This window comes from Falco rusticolus, chromosome 14 (assembly GCF_015220075.1).
Source record: "Falco rusticolus isolate bFalRus1 chromosome 14, bFalRus1.pri, whole genome shotgun sequence".
Lineage (NCBI taxonomy): Eukaryota > Metazoa > Chordata > Aves > Falconiformes > Falconidae > Falco > Falco rusticolus.
Genome location: NC_051200.1, coordinates 18,418,392 through 18,440,327, shown reverse-complemented (window position 1 = coordinate 18,440,327; position 21,936 = coordinate 18,418,392). Strand labels below are relative to the sequence as shown.

Here is a 21,936-nt window from a genome sequence, read left to right as displayed (position 1 = left end):
AGCTTTGGACCCAGTCCTGTGCTACTTCATTGAATAGCCAGAGTAACTGGGGCACGTCCTTCCTGAACTGATGGAGATACGATCGATAAAAGGAGCCATAAAGAATGCTGAAAGGAACCAGTGAGAAAACTGAATTTTTTGTGTATCAATGTAGATGGCTTTTAAAACTAAACAGAGGAATTCTGACAAATGATGCAAGTCATGAAAGTTGATATTATAAGAATCAATAGATATCTAGTATGAAAAAGCAGTGATGACTGGAGTACATTTGTCAAAGTCCTTGCACTCTCAAGAACAGATAGTGCCATAGTGTACGTTAAAGATGGACTAGGGCATAGAGTAGCAGAAGAAAACAATCCATTTGGGTCAAAATAACTGTGGAAAAGAATGATAAATAGCTATCGAGAGACTACAGGGAATCTTTCTATGTAGTCCAAAAGGTTATCTTAACTCATGATTGATATCTTGATAGTATTTATTACACACAGGGATAAAACCTACCTGCAGTTGTTTCATTTTCTCTCATTGGAGAGAAATGCTGCTGGCAACAGTCAGGCCCGTGTGTGCTTTGCTCCAAAAGTTCATAGCAACCTTCAACAAAAACTTACCAAACCCACAGGTTTGGATGTTCCTTTAGTTTCGGGTTTGGTAACCAATGAGGTTAGAAAAATAACCTTCCTGTTGAAGGCATCCCATGTTTGCTGACTTTAAATGCAATAAAGAACAGAGAAAAGAGGATCTGTGAAGACATATCCAATTTCAAAAAGGCAACAAAGAAAAGGTAAGGAAATGTTCTTTTAGTTTGTTGTTGGTTTCTCTCTTCCTGCACTTACAGGTTTAGTTGCTAAACATCTTGAAACAAAGCATTTGGAGAATGCAAAGTGCAATGTAACCTATAATGAGAGAGAAGAGCTGTTACCCCAATGCTTTTCCAGTTCTTCCCTCCATTGTATGATAACTGACAGTTCTGAATATATGTATATATGCACAAGTATTCGGTTCTGTATCTGAAAATTATTCCTATTGCACCACTGACTTATGGATGCTAAATCCAGAACTTGAAATAGTTTAAAATTCATCAAGTTAACAATAGTAGCATTGGTACAAGGCATAAATCCATATTTTGACATCCTGAAGACAGTGTTAAGTTTTCTGTTATCTTATTAAATTGTATCAGACTTGCCTTGCATAGAGTACAACGGGGCTTGATAAATGCTTGGCTCCAGCTACACTCTCCCATTTATTTTCACACTGTCAGACTTAATCCATAACTGCTGTTCAAAGGCAGCAAGCAGGAAATGAGGGTGCATCTTGACTCAGCTGGTAGCTGGCTACTGGTAGCCAAAAGCTACGATAATTTATTATTCAGACTGCATCTTGACAGAAGTTATTTTATTTTTTTTTATAATCTATTCTCTAGGGATAAACAATTATTAATCACATTATTTAATTAGTTTTTATTTTGTGTTGATTTGCTCAATCTCATTGACCAGAAAGCATGGATTTTTATGAAAAAAGAACCTACCCAAACCCAAACAAACCCAAACCAAAGAACAACCAGCCCCAAACCACAGTATCTGGGAAGCACATAGAGGTCATAAATGCAAGACTCAAATTGCTGGAATTAATATAAAAGTCTACAAACACGTCTTTTACTCAAGCTGAACATAGTACAGATGTTACTGCTCCACTGCAACAGATTGGCTTGACTTACCTTGAATACTTTAAATTGTTGGGGCTGTTCACACACTGGATTTCACTTCAGCACAGTCTTTGGCTGGTGCCTTCTTCGTTTCATAGCTGGCATTTAATACTAGGGAAAGGGACAAGAAAAGAAAATTCATTTTCCCATGAGAGGGGCTGTATGTGTTTATCACTCGTGTGATGAAAGTGCACTTTCCTTTGTCTAAGGGCTTATGTGGAAACAAAATTTTGTATCCTAAATGGCTTACAAATGGCATCCAAATGCATTTCCTCAAATGAGCTTCCAGAGAGATGTAAGTAAAAGAACGTAAAATGGATTTTGAGCATCATTTCTTCCCATATAGAGTCGTGCCCATAAATAATAGTTCTCCTTGTATTTTGATAATTTTCCTGCCAAGAAAAGGCACTATGTTGAATAATTAACAGTATGATTGATTTTCTGCTAGGATAAATATTGAAAAAAACCCCAATAATCTATAAGCATATGAGTTAAGATTTGTAAAACCCTTCTATCTAAGCTGTTTGTAAGCAGCTGAGAAGTTAGAAGGTCCTTATTAGACCCTCATCTATGGCTATTTAGCCATAAAAGCTTTGTCAGATATTTCTGTTTGAGATGCAATCTGTTAACAGCTGCTCTCTGAAGAGCCCACGTTAGCACCTGTGTTTAAGTGATGTCGCTGCACATGTGAACATTGTGCTTCTCACATCAGGTAAATCATAACCTATATGGAATAATAAAGATATATAAGACATCTTTTGGAGACCATAACAAAACTCACCTGTATTACCTTGAGGTGTTTTCCCTAAGGTAAAGAAAACACTACCAGTATACGAACATACATCAGAGCTATGAAATTAGTGGGAAAGATGTTTGGCTTGTCAGAACCCACCAGATGTTTATTTTCCTGGGAATCTCAATAAAAAGTAACAAGAACTAGTGGGTAGCACAGCCCACACAGCAGGTGTTAGAAGGGCTTTTGGTAGAAAGCCTTCGCTAGAAAGCAGACTTTGGGCTGGCCTTACTACCGCCTCTGGTTCTGACATTTCTTTCCCATGCTCTTTATATGCCAGTATTATTTATTTTATTTGGCATATAGATTAATAAATAGAGGGTAGGGTGTTTCTGCATACTGGGTGCCAGCTTGTCCTTTCTTTCCCTACAACGTGATCACCTACTGTAAAAAAAAAAAAGAAACCAAACAGATTTTGAGCTCACAAGAAACATTCTGGTATGATTTCCCTCATATTCTATGCTTTTGAAAAATAAAAGAAACTTAGGAAAACTTTAGTAATACCAGTGCCAGGGTCTAAAGGTAGCATCATACTTGATGGTCACTCATTCAGCGTCCACCTTCCTTGGACTGCAGCTAAATCCTGGCAGTTGGCCCCATTGCTCTGCAGGCGTTTATACACTGAGGGTCAATGGAAAAAACTCTGTAACAAAAGAGAGAGTAGCACTTTAATAGATTGCCTGACACAGCAATATAAAATCCCTCTCCCTGGAGAGTTTTAAGATTAGATTAGCCCAGTGTCTCGATAGTCGAATCAAAATCACTAGCAGTCAGTGCCAGTTCTTCCAAGATGCCCTCACCCTGGGCAGCAGCCCCACAGCTGAGCCTTTCCCAGGACACATCTAATGCCTTGGCACCCACCGGTTACATGGCACTGGCCAGACACCTGGGTTTGTCACCACACTTCTGTGCTCTCATGGCACAGTAGACTGCCAGGTGCACACTTGGAGGGCGTCCGAGTTGGACAAAGATGTCAGAATGATGCAGGAGGTGAATTCTGCCTCTGATGGGTAGGGTGGGTGGGCTAAACAAGCTTTTCACTTTTCAGGACTTGTTTCCATGCTCTATGATGTTATACTGCAATAATTCTTCCTAAACCAGAATTCCTTCAACAGAGAGTACACACGGGCACCCTTATGGCATTTTTCTTCAACGCGTCCCCTTTTTAAGCACAGCTGTAGAAGAGAGAGGAGACACCTTATCTGAGCCAATAGTTCCCACTTTTTCATTGAAATCATCCTGAATCGCACAAAGTCATCTGACCAGGTGGCAGAAAGAGGAGTGTGCAAGTAAGTCCTGCCAGAGAGAAAACAAGGTGTGTTCTGAGAATATTCAGTCAGTTCCTGAATGATTCATGGGCCGGAACACAAAAGAAATCAAAATAGGTAGAATATGTCAGTTTACTTCCAAGTTACTTATGTCAGTGGATTGCTCTACTTCTAACTCTGGTAAAACTGTCAACACTGAATGTGACACAAGTGTTGTATGTAAGCTTCATACTAAATCTTTTAAAACTTTATTCAAAACAGAAAGAGCACTGATTCAAAGAGACTTACCACTGGATTTGGTAGTTAAGGAACGAAAAACAACCCCGAGGTATGCATTGTAGTGGCTTGCTGTACCTCTGCAGTAAAAGGCATGTGGTAGATAGATCTTCACACTATAGCAGGCTGGGAGAGGAAGGAAAACAAAGGGTAAAGGGGAAAAAGTAAGATGAACACAAACCACATGAGGAAAGAATCAATTATTATAATCATCAATGAGTAGCATAAAAACAAAATTGCACTGCAAATTGTATTAAGTACTATGACAGCTGCATTAGGATTTTATGCTCACATGTGCCAGTCTGCTACAGGTCGGTAGGATGAGTATTACTCAGGTGCCACCCAGACGCACTGGTACTCTTAGTCTGTAAGAAGCTCCTGCACAGCCTGTCCTCTAAGCTTTGAATGACATCATTCCAGCTGGACTTGTGGGGTCTCTATAGATGATTTTGTGCAAACACTTTTATTCCAGAGCTTCTGTATTAGGACTTCATAACTAGGTAATAAAATCTGACTTCGTGATATTGGCAAGTAGACTTGATGCTTGAAAGCAAATGTGGTGGTTTTTTTTTTTTTTTTTTTAAGTGGAATTTACACTTTCATAGAGTATGCACTTGCAGCTGTCATCCAAGCTTTGTTTTGTTTGGGAACCTTTTATAGTCCTGTTGGTTCTAAAGAACACCTTCCCTTCCTTCCCCCTTAAGTTGGGAAAAGATCTGATAAGGCTGTTTTTCACTCTTTTGTACTGAGCTTTGCATAGGCTGGGATAGCTTAGCACTTTGTCAGCTGTGACACCTATATTCACTCCTTTTAGGTAACAGAAGATCAATGGCCCTATAATAACATTTTATCTTATTCTTACTTTCAACTTGTCTTGCTGCAAAAATGCTCCATGGGGGGGAACTCTGTCACTGTGGTTGTATCATAATTTTCCAGCTACTATACTGCAGGGGGAGGAACATTCTCAATAGCACATAGTATATTTCACTGTTTCATCAGCTATATTTATTCATAGAGCTTGTTTATTATGAAGACATGTTAAAAGTGAAAATAAAACAAAATAAGTGTTTCTAGATGTTCCTATTCATCATTAGAAGCCATCTGAATTGCAAAAATGCCACTGTATCAAGCAACCATTTCCTTTATCCCTTGGGCTTTTGAGAAAATCTTATTATAGCATCTCAATTGTTGCCTTGATTTGGGATGTAAAAAAAAAAAAAAAAAAAGGAAAAGAAAAAGAAATATGTTCCATTTACTGATTCCATTGCAATTTAAATTAATCAAATACAGTGTGTTGTGCATGTCCCCTCCAAATAGCTTCCTTTCTGCCAGCAAACTGCTAAAAGGTTGTTTCATAGTCTACTCTACAAGTGTTGCTTAATCTGTTCTAAATTGTCAGTACCAAGTTTTGTGCCAGTTTCCACAGGTTACTGAAGTATGCAAAACAGTGCGAACTAATTGATGCAACACCTTACTGTCGTCTTACCTTCTGCATTCTGGTGCCGCTTGGCGCTGGTGGCCTCTTCACTTGCTTACCACAAAGCCAGCTGAAACAAAACCCCTTCCATGGGAACAAGGTCTAGCTGAAGAAGATACGGCATCATTTTACTTTTGCACTGTCTGTTTTCACTTTCTGCTTGTGGGTACCAGTCAGGAGGGTCCTAGCGCTAACAGCACTATCAAAGGCCAATACTGGTTCAGACCAGAAAAAATCCTGTGCATTCCTTATCTTCACTTTAAAAAAGGCATTCAACCATGTTGATTTACAAGCAATTTTGACCTGCTTAAATTATCCTGTCTGTAACCAGTTGATAGTGAAGCTACTAATTACCCTCTGGGTGGAACAGCAGTCATGATCCCAAGAATTTGTTGTGCAAAAAGCTGAACAACCCATTTGTACAGACGGAAAAAATGGAAACAAAATTCAAGGGATTCTGTTGTATGTTAAGAATATCGACTCACATGAAAGAGAAGCTCTTTTTTCTCCTCATGCTTACTTTTCGTCAGCACAGTTACAGAAGAACTATCCTGAAAACTGAACCAATTGATAACCACTGCTGCAAACCCACTTAAAAAGTTGGTGACGCACCAGAGAAATGGAGCAGAGGATAAAGCAGCAGCAGCAAGCTGGGAGCAGTGTAGCGATGTGAAGATCTATTCCTTGACTGTGCTCATTTATTGAGGCAGAATGGTGAAAGGAGTCCAAAACTAAGTATTCACATTCATTACCAGGGAAAAGGAGGGAAAAAAGAATTTTCTCTTTACTTCTTTTGATTTCAGGAGTGATTAGGTTCAGTTGCGTCTCTTAAATTGCTTGGTAAGTGTTCTATCTCTGTCATTTCAATAAAAGGGATAATATGTTTCATTGTAGCATTTTCACTCAGAAGAGATTGGAATCATAAAGAATCAGAAAGAGGAGGGCAAGGTAGTATTCTGAGGTCATTAGGATGGTTTAAGAGTTGTTTCATTGTCTGTCTAAAAGCACTCTATCACCCTTCTTCAGATCCTGTAAATAGGAGAACTGCCTCTCCTGAAAAACAGCATTAGTGGTCATTTTAGGATTTTTTTCAGCATCTATTATTCTCTGCTAAGCTACTGAACACAATTCATCAGGACACTCTTCTGTAGCATCAGACTGAGTTAAATCTTAATACAAACACCAGTGTTCTGTCACAGATGACAGTTGTTTTATTAACAGCACTGCACTAAGCACTATGTAGCCAACAGCAGAAAAGTTTTCTGAAAGTAGACATCACTTTGCCTCAGTAAGGCAGAACCAGAAACACCAGAGTCTGCAGTAACAATTTTTCTTTATAGCTTCCTGCTTGACTACAAAACAATTTGCATCTCATGTGTGATGTCATTGCTCTGCTGCTGCAATGCCAGGCATGAGCCAGGTCTGAAAATGCAGTTGGAGAAACCAGGTTACACCTTACACGTTCAGTCCTTTCTTGGTACTGCTGCTAAACACATCTAAACACGTGTAGTACGCAGATCAGGGTCACAACATTATTGGTCTCTCCTTCTGCTCTCAGAAAAGTAAAGAAATTCAAATCTGTAATGTATTGAAGAAGTTAGAAGAATCATGTAGGTTCAGTGTTGCCAGCACAGTGCCTGAAGCCGAGATCAAAATCCATATCTGTAGTATATTGAAGAAGTTAGACCCTATATCTGAGATTGGTGAATAGATAAAATGTTTGCTCATGCAGTTGAAATATATGTCCATGATATATTAATAAGACAAACTGTGTCCTTGAAATCCTAAAATAGTCTTTTCTAACATCTGATACATCCTTTCTTCAAACAGTATTCACAGACTCAACAGAGTAATACGTCAAGTGTGCACACATGAGCCCCAGTTGCATAAAACCCGCTCCACCTGTGTTTGAGCTGACACAGAGAATGTCGGCATGTTTGGTGTGAGCCAACAAATTCATGAACAAGACATCAGGTAAAGGTTATTAAATACAAAGGCATCTCCTCTGGGTCTGGAAGTCTGATTTGCAAGGTATTGGTGGCTCTGAGAATAATTACTTCATGTTTGGCCTGTCTGTGTTTCTGCTGTGAGGTCAGCACGTGTTAAGGAGTAGTTGAAGTTGTCACACGTGAGTAAAAGAGTACGATTTTAATAAATACTGTCTATTTTTCAGTTTGCACTAGGAAGTTGTTGCAAATACTCTCCTACCAAAAAAAAGAAGCTTTGAGTTTAAATGTGTCTTAGGACCATAAACATACTGTCTACTGTACTTGTTAGGGAAATATTATAAACATATCTGGCACTATTTTAGAGAAAAATGAAAAGACTAGAGATTTCTTTAGTAACCAAGATTTGAAAGATTCAGACAAAAAAGTCTTACAAGAAGCCATTTAATCCTGCCATTAATTCATCACCCATTTCCTTGACACAGGTGCCAACCCTAGAAAAGCACATAGTGTGCAATCTGAAATAGACAAATAACCATTGTCCTTTTTATTAATTTCATAAATTAGTATTATTGTGGGCATAAGGGCAATCTTTGAGCCATAAGGCTTGATTCCAATTAGCCATCAACACTGACAACCAAAAGTTGCTTCCAGAGTTCAAAAGAATTACATTAGATATAAGCGAAATCAGAATCAGGCCCATACATTCGAGCTCTGTTTTTTTCTAAGGTTACAATAGCGCCAATACTAAAATTTTACAGTGTATGGTAAATGTCAAGAGATAAAATATTTGGAATTTTTACTCATGAATATATTTCATTTGTTAGTGCAAATGATTTCGATTACATTTTACTAAATACATAGCTGCTTCTCCTTTTGCAATTAACAATTCCTAATAATACAGTCAAACCTTCTTAATCATTGTTCATTCTAGCATAAAGTAAATCTTGCTGTGTTTGAAGAGAACCTAGTCATCTTGACAGCATCCCGTTTTGTTCCTTTTTATTTTACAAGATTAGAATACTTAATAACCTTTACCATATTTGGCTGCAGTGGAAGTGTGAAGAGTAAAATTTGCACAGTGGAGGATTGTATGGCTGGGACAGAACTCAGTGCTGTAATGAGGTTTGGTTCTGTTGCTCAGGTTTACAGAAAAACTCAACATGAATGGTTCTTTTTGCCTAAGGTTGCCCTGCAGAGTTACATATAATAGTAAAGCATGGTTAGAGCCAGGTCTATCGTCTGAGTATTTGCCAAAACCATTGATTTTAGGGTGGGTTTTTTTCCTTGCTAAAACCATTCCAGTTTGGAGGAAAATCAATAGAAATACTCAGTGCCTAAACAGTCAACCTTTTAATTGCCCTGGAACGCTCACATACACTTACACTCAACCTTGTAAAGAGTCAGAGAAACTCCAGAAACAGTCACAAATATTGAAAGTCCAGAGTTGGTATTGCTGCACCTTTAGAGCTCTGCTGCAGACTAGCCTTGGGAAAGATCAGCGAGCCTTTGTGGACACCCCCTTAAATCCTCAGAAACTGAGCATGGAGTTCTTTTTAACACAAGCTTTGTTTTCATTAAAAAGAAAAATATGTTCAGGCAAGTTGATGGAGAAATGAACCAAATTGAATGTTCTCTGCTTTACTACAGTGCTTTTAAAATGGTGTCTAAACAGTTGGTCACAGATTTATTTATGTTTCCATGTAAAGAAAGAAAATATTATCATTTTCTATACGGGAAACAGTTTCCCTAATTATTTGGCTCCTTCTTCTACCACATAAACAGCAATTTGTACCCCTCTCCTTCAACTGGCTGCAATTAGCAGCTACATTGCAATAAGCAGATTATGTTAATTAAAAACTCAAAACTATGTAAACAATGGGAAAGCTGACTAACCATTTTCTATTTTTGCCAACTGGGAGGAACACAAGAGAAATTAGTACCAAGCTTAATTTTGCTGTTTATAATTCAAGTTATTTGTAACAAATAACAGCATTTTAAAAGTATTTTTAAACAATTAACTGTATTTCTCTATGCTAATTGAACCACATCCCACATGAGAAATTTTGCATCTTATGAACTGGGAAAAAAAAGTTTTAAAAAAGTCTAAAAAGGTGCTAAGGGAACAGATTTGCACATGCCATCACTGAACTGTATATTAAACACAAGTTCCCTTCTATGCCTGAGTGACGCTCTCAAAAAGTCATAACTAAGGATTAAAGTATAACTTAGTTCTGCTGCTTTGGCAAAATTTTTAGCAAATTCTAGTTTAGATGTTACCTAGCAGAAATGAAAAAATTGTGAAGTTTTAAGATTTTGTTTTGTTCTTGTTTCCAAACCTGGGTTGTTTAATGAGGGTGGGAAGAGTGGGAGGCAAAAGTGGATTTTTCTTGTTAGTTATTGTGTTCTTAGTGCTCTCTGCCATGGTGATACCTCTCAGTGTCACCTGCTGAGGGGATGTCACCACCAAAGGAACCGCGCACACAGAGGGGCTGTGTACATATATAAGATTTGTTGACTATAGCTATGAACTCGCCATTGACCAGACTTTGGAAGCGGAAGAACTATAGCCCTTCTGCAGCTTCATACAGGAAATACTCCAGGTACACAAAGGAGACGGCACGCTTCCTTCCCCAGCTTTGCACTACTAGGTATTGCTGATTGACTACAAAGAAGAAAAGGAGAGTGTGGGGAATGATCACAGCTTCAGATGAGGTGTTACACCCTTGTGATGAGGTTTTTCATTGACTGCCTAGGAAAAGCAAACGATACAGAAATACATAATGGCTCCTGCAATCTGGGACCAGGCTTTCAGAGTGGCCAGTATAAAACTGCTAGTTTAGTGTATTGTTTCAATTACACCCTTGATCCAAACTGCTTTAGAAAATGGGAAGATTCTCAGGAGATGTGAACGTTGGTAGAGGTATTATTCACAGACCCTAAGGTGGCCACATAATGCTAAGTGTGTAGGAAAAGAGCATGGGAAGTTTGAAGAGGGCAGAGATTTAGAAGAGCTGGTCACACCGTTAGATTTTGTACCTACTATGTTTCAGTCATTTACAGAGAGTGGGAATTCTCAAGTACTTCATGTATATTATGTTAGAAAAACATTTCTTCTGGTTTAAGGGCAACACTGATTTCCTATCTCCCGCTGCCCCGCAGAGCTCACAGACTGTGGGAGGGCTACTCAAAATAAAAGTGCAGTTGATCATGTCGCTTTTCGTATTTCCACTATTTTCCTTTTGGAGACATGAACTTTAAATGAGCTGCTGTACAAGCTTCTTGGGGTCAAAACAGAGGAAATCACATCCACCACAGAGACAGGCACAGCAAAACCCCCTAATATGACCATTATGTTCAACTCGGCAGTCTTTTTCCCGTTGGTAGGTTTTTGATACAAGCTTAGCATCAAGCCAGGCTGTCAAAACCAATGAAATCTATTTCTGTGACATTGAAAGAGCTCTTGATGAAAGTCAATCAGTTTACGGAATGGTTGGTTTTTGTTGGTTTTTTTTGTTTTTTTTTTTTAGAGTACCTGGAATCAAGACAGGGCAAGCATTGGGTTTCAACAGAATTGCTGCTTTTTCTCCTTAGTTTCTAAGAGGTAAGGAATATGTGACATTTATTCTGCAGCCAGCACATGTACTTGATGCTAACAGCTATATTTTAGTCTGACCATTTGCCAAGAGTCTTGTTTCTTAACAGAATTCACTCTTTTGCCAGATCTTTTATTTTGAAATTAATGGAGGGGTTTAGCTCTTGATGGGACTCTATTGGGAAACACACAGAGCAGTCCTCAGGCTCCTGGGTGGAACACATTTTAGTTTTCATACTCTAGAAGGCAGAATATCAAAGGGGATAGGAATGATAAATGGAATAGCAGCTTGGCTAATACCAATGATACTGGATAATTTTTCCATAGTTATGCTTTCACGGGATTTCCTGTACAGATAGGTACGTGCTCAGTGCTGTAAGGTGCTACTGTTAAGAAGTGCTAGACTTGCTGCAGAAGGCTTTTGCCTGCACATACAGCATTTTTGATACTTCCTAGGTGTTCTGGACTTACAGGTTATGAATACATAGTTTGTAAGATCATCCAACAACCTTATCTAGTCCAGAAGCTTTTTTAACCACAATCTAAACAGTCTATTTGCTTATAAAGATTTCTATGAATTCTTTGATTCCCATTTAAAAAAGGGGCAGAAGATAAATACCCCAGCAATAAATATGTGTTTGGTGGTGTTATGAAACATCAGTTGTTCCTTTGGATGGATTTCCACAGCCTTGAAGCTAACTATGGCTCTTCAGAGATGATCACTTTACAAAAAGATTCACTTTTACATCTTAATCCATTCTCTGCTCAAGGTGTAATGAAAGAAATTACTATCTTCTCCCCAGACAGTTATCATAATAGTATGAAAAAATGACTTAAATATTGACCTTGTCAATACAATCAAGTTCAGATGAGCTAAAAGTAAATCAAATGATCTTTTAATCCCAGGAAAATGTTTTAAGGCTTTTCTTTTTATCGTCTCAAGCTCACTTTTAAGGCCTTAGTTTATGACACAGTAGTGATTCATGCAATCACCAAAAGAAAACCGAGAAAAGAATAAAACAATGCTTATCCACTTTTGTGGCACTGAATCAGTTTTATGGTTTGTTAACTCAAAAGCAATCTGTATTTTTTAAAAAACTCTACTGATTGTTACTTAATTTTTCAATAAAATAAGCCTACCAGCAATTTTCTCATCCAATATAAATCAAAGCAATACATCACTTAACACTGGCACTTTCCTTTGTTCCCTTTCCAGCTGATGCTCCTGAATTTTATCCACTGTTAATATATATTACATTTTCTATTCATTCCAAGTGGTACTTGCTACAGTTCCTCTAGCTTCTGATCTCTGAACTGGAGCCAGGACTCAACTCAGAGCCTCCAATTCCACATGAGGAAAAAAGGTACTTCAAAACAGAACCGAAGCTACCACCAACCCTGGGGATTAAATCAATGTGTTCCGCGGGTAGAGCACAAGCACAGGTCAAGTTATGCAACTTATTTAGGAGGTTTTAATGCCAATACCATTGGATCTACAGTATTCCAAGGAATTATGTTAACTGACAGCCATCAACAAAAGCAGCAAGAAACCTACAGCCAGGAGATTATTCTTTCTCTTCCTAGAAATGTAAATTTGAAGCTCTCCCTGAACGGATTTTACGCGTCCATTAATTTTATTGATAATTTCCTAGAAGTTTTTTCTAAATTTTTTTAATAGGGAAGATAATGAAATATGTTCCAGCTTTTAGATGATGAGATTAGGCTATTCAAAAATTTAATTGATACTATAAATACACAGTTCTGTTGCAAGTTTACCAAAGATATCCCATTGATTCTGGATATAATTCATTTCTTTAATAGTATCTTTGAATAATTATTTTATTTATATACTATCAGAAAAGATGACATAATCTGCTTAATAAAATTATAAAGAGAAGATGCTACGGAAACTTTCCCCTACATAGAGTGGATTCACAACACTTGCATAAATATAGTTTATTTCTCCAGTACCTTTCCTGATACATATATAATCTTTCATTATTCTAAACTCCACCATGGATGAATTCCAGTTCTGCCAAAGCTACATCTCTTTGCTACCAGTTCTAGATAAAGCTATCCCAAAGGTTCCACAGAGATTGTATTATATTACATGTATTTATGAGACCTCCCCTGGAACGGGGGGCTCAGCTCTGGGCCCCTCACTCCCAGACAGACCCTGAGGGGCTGGAGCGTGTCCAGGGACGGGCACGGAGCTGGGGAAGGGGCTGCGGCACAAGGCTGGGGGGGGCGGCTGGGGGAGCTGGGGGGTTCAGCCCGGAGAAGAGGGGGCTCAGGGGGGCCCGATCGCTCTCTGCAGCTCCCTGACAGGGGCTGTGGGCAGGGGGGGTCGGTCTCTGCTCCCAGGGAACAAGCGACAGGACGAGGGGAAACGGCCTCGAGGTGCCCGGGGGAGGGCTGGATTGGGGATTAGGGACAAGTCCTCACCGAAAGGGTGGTCAGGCGCTGGGACAGGCTGCCCAGGGAGGGGGTGGAATCACCATCCCTGGGGGTGTTTAAAAAACACATAGATGTGGTGCTTAGGGACGTGGTTTAGTGGTGGGCTTGGCAGTCCTGGCTTCATGGTTGGACTTGGTAATCTCAAAGGTCTTTTCCAACCTAAATAATTCTATGATTCTATGTTATGGCAGTTACTGTGCGATATGTCCACTTCCTTACCAGAGAACAGGGTGCTCAAGGTCACCAGGTGGAAACAAGGAAGCAAATGGTGAAAGAAGAACCCCAATAAGCCCCAGCAAATACTGAAGGAGGGGAGAGCAAAGGACTTATTTCAGATAGTGGATCTTCTCTTAACTGTAGTTTAGGGGACACACAGACAACAAGCTGGTCACGTGAACTTCTGAGACTAGGGGCACTTCCTAGCCAGGTTTCCTGTAACCTTACCACAAGAATATTAATGCACTTTATGTAGCTTTGTTTAGCCATACACATTTATTTTAGTTCAACTTTTTAATTCATCAGAAGAATCTGTGTATAAAGCCAAACAGTGGACCATGGGAATCCTGAAGCATCACACAGTGGAGGTGGTGGGTTTTTTGTTTTACTTAAAAAAACCCCCAACATAAGACATTACATTAAAGCTACTTAAAAGGCAATTTCACAGTGAGGTATGTAAAAGTTAGACATGAAATAATACTATCCATATTTGATTGTCTCTTTATCTATATGAGTTATTGCTATATAAATTTACCATAAACTGTTTTTTTCTCTTGGTTTCCTGCGTCAGTGCCCAGAGCAGGAGCCCAGTTCAGTACAGCTGAACGCCCCAGTCAGCTGTTCTTGCTGCCCATCCCAGGGAGGCATCCTCAGAGGAATGTCATACCAGAAATTCCTCAGGGACTGCAACATTTTCCCATTTGTGAGAAAGACTTTGTTATTTTTAAGATTTGGGCAGAAGGAAGGTTGGCAGAGAATCATACAACCATGGCTATTTTCCTCCCACTCCCTTTCCCTGCCCTACTAGAAGCGATAAACAAATCCAGAGAGATGTGCAAAGCTCACCTTCAGCATGACAGCCCTCAGTGACCAGAATTTTGAGCTGACAAGGACATAAACTCTTTTAAAGTGAAGTGTGTTATTGATTTGTATGCAGCTATAGTGCAGAGATCAGGGGAAGTTCAAGGCTATACACTATTGTTAAATTCCTCTCAGATTAGGGGGGAAAAAAATCTAATTACGTTCATTGAGGTACCTAAAATGAAAAATCTATTTTAGTATTTTGAATTTAAAATTGATGGATTCCTTTGTTTAGGTTACCTCTTAAACTGATGAAGCCTTTCATCCATTATGTACAGAACAATTATATCTTAAAATAAATTAAAAGCAAATATATTAATTGTAAAACTGAACCACCGATGTTCTTTTATTGTGGGCATTTTAAAATAAATAAAATCAAGATTATGACTCAGGAAGATGCATGAAAAAGTGTGATTATTTACAATGCTCTTATTACTGTTAATACAGATGACCCAGAAGTGATTCACCCTCAAAGCAATAATTTCTGATTTTATTTTTAGTAATTTTCAGACTGACTCCAAGGTTCTTTGCAGCCCCAGGAAGGTCTGAATGGTCTGATGGTTCAGTTTTGCTATGATCATTGGTATTAGTATTTTATCTAGCACTTGCATTATCATCAATACTTAAAAAAAATGCATTCTAAGAAGTATCTAGAAATGAATTAATTCCACATGATTTTCAGAGTCTTAGGCCTATTTAAAATAATCTCATCTGCTTGATACAAGTAAGTCTTGTTTAGCCCTTCCCTTCCCCTCCAGTTTGATTCAGCTTTTCTCTATTGTTGTGGCAGACCTTTCAAAATGTGTTTGATCAGAGATTCTTTCCGCTTGATGTTCTGTGTCAGTGATTGACAACAGTCCTTTGTGAGCAAGCATTTAAGTAACGATGTACGGACTTGTTAGGGAGCTGCTATGTCAAGAAGAGAAATGAACAATAAATTAGAATAAAATGGAATTGCATTTGAAACTTGGCTGCAGGATTTTGCATTTGTGAGGACAAAGGACATTTGACAATCTGAGTCATCTTGCAGCTTTGCCTGTAGCAACTGTCAAATTAGTTCTTAATGCTACAGGGAAAGGGATTGAGTCACAGCATTGCTTAAAGTTAAGAGGCTCATCAGTAAATCACTGGCAATATTAACAATTATGAGCTACGCATTAATATGGCAAAAACACTCTGAATATTATGCTTACAACAGAAAGCCAAGAGGTGAACGTAATTTTGCTTTCAGATTCCTGTGCCTTCTCCCAGGAGCTAGAGATTTAAACTGGGGAAGGTAGAGGAAAAAGGAATAAATCAATTCAAGATTTTCTAGATTATGTGGCCTCATAACAATATAACAAAAAGGTAATCAAGCACTAAATCTGGATTTAGCAAAGTGTAGAAAATGATGAAAGGAAATGCTTACCTGCCTATAAATTCAAGATTTGCGTGCATGCCTGTCATCCCTCAACTACATCTAGCAGGATCCCACACTGCTCCTCCCTCCTGGCAGACACCTTTGACTCCATGACTTGTCTGCAATAAGGATGTGACCAGCTGGAAGTTGTGACCTGATGCCACGGTGACTACCTTCTCATCAACACACAGTTCAAGACAATTAATTTAGATTGTGTGTCCACTCTGGGGACAAGGAAGGGCTGTGTTGCATACACCTGTCCCAGTCCAGTCTAAGAAAAAAACCCTGAGCTGCCTCTTAATTATAAGCCATATTAGAGAACAGTATTGTCTTCCTGATTTTCTTCACACAGAGAAGCTCTTAGAGCGTTACGCTACTTTGGATGCCAGAGACATTCAAGCTGCTTCACAAAGCACAGTCCCTTTGGTGGATTTGGGTCAGACGGTGCTCTAGTGTTAGAAAGACTCACACAGAATGCTTGGATTTGAACTATTTTTAAAAATATGGTGCATTTTCAGGCCAGCACTGGCTTTCATGATCATTTCACGTGTCATTTTGTAGAGTGGCTTTCATTGGGAAAAAAAAAGTACGCTGATGTTTTATTTTTAAAAGTGAAGACAAGACTTAACTCTCCGATATTATGACCAGCATAATTTCATCTCTTTCAAAATCTCTGTAGGTCTAGCTCAATATGCCGTATGATATTATAAGGAATCTATTGTGCCAGGCTCTACGCCACTTTTCAAAGACACAACTGCACAACTCTACCATTTTCTGGCATGAAAGGGGTCAGAGGAGAACAGAATTAGATATGTTGTGGGAATGGCCTGAGGTACAATTGCATTGACAACCCATAATGACGCTATAGGATATCTGCTTTCATAAGCTGCACAGGTCTGTCACACAGTAGGCATTGCCCTTTTAAGTGCTTGCACACTGTAATGAAGTCCCGTAACACTGACAAAAGAAGGATGATGAGTACATTCACCACCTGAAGAGTCTCTTATAAGTGACGCCAGAGAAAGAAATTTCCTGAGCTCTGCAAACACTGCACTAATGAAACTTCAAGTGGGGTTGGTTGATTAAAAATCATTTAAAAAAGAAAAAAAAAAAAAAAGAAAACCCACATAAACAAGCAAAGAAACTAACTAATGTATGGAACTCCACTGATACATATTTTTTAAAGAAATACTATTTCCTGTACCCCAGCTCCAACATTGAGCAAAAATGTCTTTCTACTCACCAAATTCTTTGCCCGGCACACAAAAGTATGATCACAGATCTCAGATATTTCCCAACCGTAATGAAGATTATGCAACATTTGAAATTGGTCAGTCTAGATTTGTTGGAAATTCATTTCAGATTTATAAGAATTTGTGAGCAGACTTCTTTATAACCAGGCTGGAAGTATGTTCAGTTCTTTAACAAGCTTTATTATCAGTTGGATTGTTAACTGAACCTGAACATGCAATTCAGCTCAGCTGGACAAGAAAAAAAGGATGATTTTTTTTGATAGATCTAGTTGAAAGCAGAAAATGACATGCAGTTCAAGGGATTTCGTAATACACCTTTTTCTGTTTTGTGCTGTAATTCTTTTTTTACTAAATGTGCTGAATTTTGGAGTAAATAAAGGCAATGCTGTCAGTGCAACACCACCAATCTATAGTATAAATTGCATAGCATTTAAATAACAATTTACAAACTAGCTTGTGGGATTAAATTCACAGAGGACTGCAGGACTGGCACTGGAATGCTTTCTGGGTTGTTAAATTGCCAGTTATGAGAACACGTCTGTTTGATGCTCTGTTCTCAGAATGATTTTGCAAGGCTGAGCATTAGATTGTACAATTTCATTTGTAAGCGAAAGGCATGAGGAACCAGCTCCATAAAATGGCTTGATATTCTGAATTGTAGATTAAGAAATAGACATTAACATAAAATACGGGAAGAGTCCTTGGACCTAATATCTGGTTTCAATGCTTTGCAGCCTCAAGAAAGTCTGTTTGCCCATCTAAGTATTTTGGGGGTAACTTTTCTTTTTTGTGTGAGAATATTTCCTTATTTCTAGCCAAAATCTCCAGAAGGTCTGAGAAAATAGTTCATTGCATAGTAAATAATTTCAAAAGGAGCAACAATTCAAGTCATGGGCTTCTAAAACTTCAGGTACAATATGTACAATTCTGTGTTAATTTTGTAGCAATGTTGAATGTGTGACCCTTCCTCCTCTGACATGGTATATTTTCTCCTCACATTGGAAAGAACTGCTGAAAGCACTCAAAAGAGAGTAACACTGATTGAATTCAGAAATAATTCCCTTCTCTTCCTTCAATAAAATCAAATAGTGAGCTAAGTCATTTGTTTTCGAGCATATAAATGTCCATTCTCCACCCCATGCTTGAAAAGAGTTCAAGTCCATCCAGAGTCAGGAATTTTATCTTTCTGGTTGTCTTTCCTGGAAAAAACTGAAGAACTCACATGGTGCTGGCCAGTCAACCTGCAAGAGCCAGTGAGAATCTAAAAAACTAACTCTAGACACGTGTAAATGAAGGAATAGCAGCAATGATGTTTAGACAAATCCCTGGAGAAGGGGAAGTATAGATCTAATCTTCTCGACATCTGCTTTTTTATTTGTTTGCAAGTAGAACATTCCCATTTTCTTAGACTTTATTATGTGGATTAATAAGCAAGGGCTCTTCTGCATCTAGAAGCAGGTTAAACACCTGCCTGAGAGGAACTCAAAAGAAAAACCAAGCAACAAATAATAACAACAACCCCCCCCCCCAAAAAAAAAAAAACCAAAAACCAAAAACCAAACCATGAACCAAACAAAAAAAAAAAAACCAGAAAAAAGTAATTAAAATAATTTGTATCCCTTGCACTAAGAGCCTTGAGGAAAAGAATCAAGCTTTATACACTAGCTTGATGTAGGGCCTTTTCTCTTTCCAGAGAAAACATCAATGAAAAACATCCTGAGGGACATAAAAATAGAAGATCTGAACTTAATGAAGGTTGACAATGACTATTATTGATGTCCTTATCACAGATGACAAGAGGTTTAGGAGACTGTTCTAGCATATTGACACTGTACTGGTTCAAATGCTCTTTTTTCTTTCTTTCTTTGGGGGTTTTTTTTGGGGGTTTTGTTTGGTTTTTTTTTTAAGCTACTGTACCATCTGCTTCAGAGGCAGTGTTTGAAAAACTTGATGTGCAGAATGACATTTGTCACCCTTTGTTCCCCAGCTAAGAGCAGGATCCTCCTGTTAGTCATCTTTCAAACTGAGTAACAGCTGCATTAACACAAATTACTCTCTGTCCATCAATTTTAATTTCAGGATGAAAAGCAAAGGCAAACTCCAACTGGAACAAGAATGTTTCAAGAATAGTTTCTCCCCTACCCTCCTCCTACCCCCTTACGTTTACAAGAATATGAATTCAGACACTAGAATACAAGATAAATGGGAAGCTGAGTTTAGAAATATTTCCGCACTAGCATGATCAAAATTGTAAAATACCATAAAATATTCTTTACAAGATGTCATTATTGTACAACTTTACTGAAATGCTAATAAGGAAGTTAAGAAAGTGTGGAAAAAAACCCCACAAAACAAAACAAAACCCCACAAAACATTTTCACCTCCAACACCAAGAATAGGCATGGTATTCTCAAGGTACACAAGAGGTCATCTAACAAAAAGCAGACTCAAACTAAATCCACCCTGCAATCCTATCCTACAAAGACACAGGTACATGCCCATTTATTATGAACAATTCTTGCCATAAGCAAAAAGTCCGCTACAACTCCAGCCACTAAGAAATTTTCGGTTCATTTCCAAACATAAGATTTATTTAAAAAACATTTAAAATATTTCTAATTTCTCTGGGCTTTAAGATTTTAAAATAAATACTCAAAACACAATTTCAAGGTTTTTATCTACAACTAAACACACTGGAAATGTTTTCTTAAAAAGGTAATCTCACTGCTCCTGAGGATTAGATAGAAGCAGGGCAAACTTGCGGTATAGCTATGTAACTAGATAGCGCTGTACTCGTGTACAGCATGAAGTGCTAGTAAGTCATTATTAGTATCTGACAGCATAAACTCCCCATTTCATTAATATTAAAGTAAGTTTATCTTTCCGTAAAACAAATCCTGACTCTGCACTGCTTATGACAGGCAGAGTCAACCATCTTTAAGACAAGCTCTCCCTCATTCTATTTTCCACTTTAATAACAAACAAAAAGAAACAAACTCTAATTAAAAAAGAAATAAAAATTCATAGTAAGATAGGTATGAGTACAACAAAAAATTTCAGTTTTGATATCTATTTTTTATCTATACCAGCACTTACATTTGCATGTATAGAAGATGAGGATACTAGTGTGTATTTTACAAGGAAGGCTCATTAAGACTAAAATACGCAGACCTGAAACTGTCTGCCTCATAAAACATTGCCCAAGTTAAACGTATGTACAATTCAGGTTGGATATCTTTGAAAAATAATTCCTTTCCATGTTAAAAAGTTCTGTAGAACTTTTCTTTGAAATAGGACAGGACTCAAAATTGTGGCTGAGAATCTTATGGCAGAGATATGACTTGGGAAACAGCTGTAAAAAACTCCATTCAATTTATCCAAGTTATAAACCTCTTAAAAACCAAAACCCTAGTCATTTGCTCATATGAGGAGTTCTTTGTGCTAAGTTTCTAGAGTCCCTTTGCACTAAAATGAGTTTTCCTAGCAATGCTCCTGCTGGCTGGGCTGGCTACAGAGGTTTAGTTGGAAAACTGGTGAGCAGAACAAATATGTAGAATGATTGCAGGGAGCAAAGGTCTCTGTATCCCACTAATCCAAATAAAACCATCTCCTCTAAAGCAGACCCTTCTCTTTTCTTCACTTTCAAAGAGCATGATGGCTAAATGTTCATGTAAAGAAGAACCCCTCAAATGGAGCAGTATTCTTTATGGGGAGACAGGGGAGGGGTGGAGCAAGGAAAAAAAAACAGTCAGGCAACCGTCAGTATATTAGTTTAGTACTTAATGTATCCCGTCTCATATTGATGTTAAAAGGTTTCCATTGATCTTTGTCTATTGCACTTAAGATATTTTAAAAAAATTATGCTACACCTATTTCACACTTTACTGGCAAATTCATGCCATGTAAGAATGACTATCTAGTTCAGCAACTTATTAGGAGTTTACCAAGTCCACAGCACGCTTAGGCAAGTAACCCTGCCCAGTTGTCTGATGGAGTTCTTTATTTCCACTGGAGCTTTACAGAAATTGCAGTCAATGTGGAAGTAGCCAAGAGTTATGAACTGTCAACGTGCTGATAGGAAAGTAAACAATGTAAAAGTGAAGCCAGCATTTGAGTCTCACAGCATGGTACACTGCTGTAATGGTTTAAATCATAAGCCAAATGATTGTTATTATAGAGATAGTGAATGTCATGCTTACAGAAAAATTGTGCATGTTAAAAATGACTGCCATTAAAAAGATAAGTCTCACAGGGGGAAGGGACCTCAAGCCAGTAAACAGACAAAATGCATTACGGGGAAAAAAAAAAGGCAGGACAGAAAAGGGAAGTCTTGTCTAATTACCAGATTCAGCTATCATTTATAGTATTCTTTGCTACCAAGAGAAGTCTGGAAGAGAGACAGATACAAGGGCAGTAGACTCAATTATTTATTTTTTAAAAGCAACAGAATCTCAGTTTGAATTAAAAGCATGGAATCTAAAATATGCATATCTGAAAACAGATACCGGGGCAAGTCTTTGTCACTGGTAAGAAAAGATTCAGTACATAAATGACATTCTTATTTAAATGTGAAAATAAGAAAAGATAAACCTGACCCATAGAAACTCACAGAATCATGTCCCTCCACCATTAACACAGAAATGGGTTTCTTATCGCAAAAGAAGATGAAATCTGTGCAACCATCCCACCTGTT

The 21,936-nt window shown here is 38.2% G+C and overlaps 1 long non-coding RNA gene across 1 annotated transcript in view; it reads right to left on the bottom strand.

The window, feature by feature from the left end:
• Positions 1-5,541: 5,541 nt before the first annotated feature.
• Positions 5,542-21,936, bottom strand: part of LOC119157138 — a 141,082-nt gene continuing 124,687 nt past the window's right edge. The window contains exon 3 of the long non-coding RNA XR_005107401.1: positions 5,542-5,622. This is a non-coding gene — a long non-coding RNA (uncharacterized LOC119157138). The remainder of the gene's footprint in view (positions 5,623-21,936) is intronic.